Source organism: Austrofundulus limnaeus, unplaced genomic scaffold, assembly GCF_001266775.1.
Source record: "Austrofundulus limnaeus strain Quisiro unplaced genomic scaffold, Austrofundulus_limnaeus-1.0 Scaffold33, whole genome shotgun sequence".
Classification (NCBI taxonomy): domain Eukaryota; kingdom Metazoa; phylum Chordata; class Actinopteri; order Cyprinodontiformes; family Rivulidae; genus Austrofundulus; species Austrofundulus limnaeus.
Window position 1 is genome coordinate 1236609 of NW_013952435.1, and position 951 is coordinate 1237559.

Consider the following 951-nt stretch of genomic DNA (forward strand, 5'->3'; position numbering starts at 1 on the left):
CCCCCACCCACACCCACAAGCTGAGGACGCCACAAGACCAAAGCGTGGGTGTCGACCTTTCACCAACAAACAGCATCATTGTTTTTCCCTACCAAAAGGGGAAAAAAAGCTAAAGAAATAAAAAAAAAATCTGTCAACGGCCTGCTAACAAAAGTGAAAATGTTTTGATTTGAGTTACATGAGTCTCGGATTTATGACGACCGAGTAAATCATTCATCAGAAACTGCAGCAGCCATGGTTTATAACTCCACTTCCTGCTGTAAAACCAGAGCAGCGTTCTGCTTTCAGGGCTGTAGAACCAGTCTGAGATGGACTTTAAAACACTTTAACACTTGGTTTATTGTAAAAACCAGTGGTTCAGTATAAGCATCATTCTGAGCTGCTTTATGGAATAAAAAGAAAAAAGTCTGTGTATTGTTTCTATTGTAACTTATGATAGATTTTATGTATATATACTTACATTTTTTAAATGAGTTTTGCTCTGTTCTATTGTAATAATGATGCTTTAATCTTTAAAATAAGTCCAACAGAAAGGCACAGTTCTCTGTGTGCAACAACACCACATCTAAAATGAAGACAGCTTTAAAGAAACTTGCCCATTGGGCAGTGCATTTGATTTTATTTGCCTTCCTAGCCTGGTCTCTTTTTCCTTATTTAGATAAACAAATGACAAAACAAAGTTTTATCACTGTTACATGCAAATAGGCTATCTGACTATGAAGTACCAACAAAGACATCTGTTTGTCAAAARCATAAAGTGTAATTTGAGTGAAGTAAAACAACATTTTACAAGGTCATCATGCACTTTAACTTAGAATTAGCTGTTTGAGATAAGCTACAAATTCATGTAAGGTACCTTAAAATTATATATTAAAAATAACCTAAATTTAAAAAGTTGTGTTATTGAAGTGTCACTTTCAACTAAACTAGCCAATAAATAAATAAATAAAT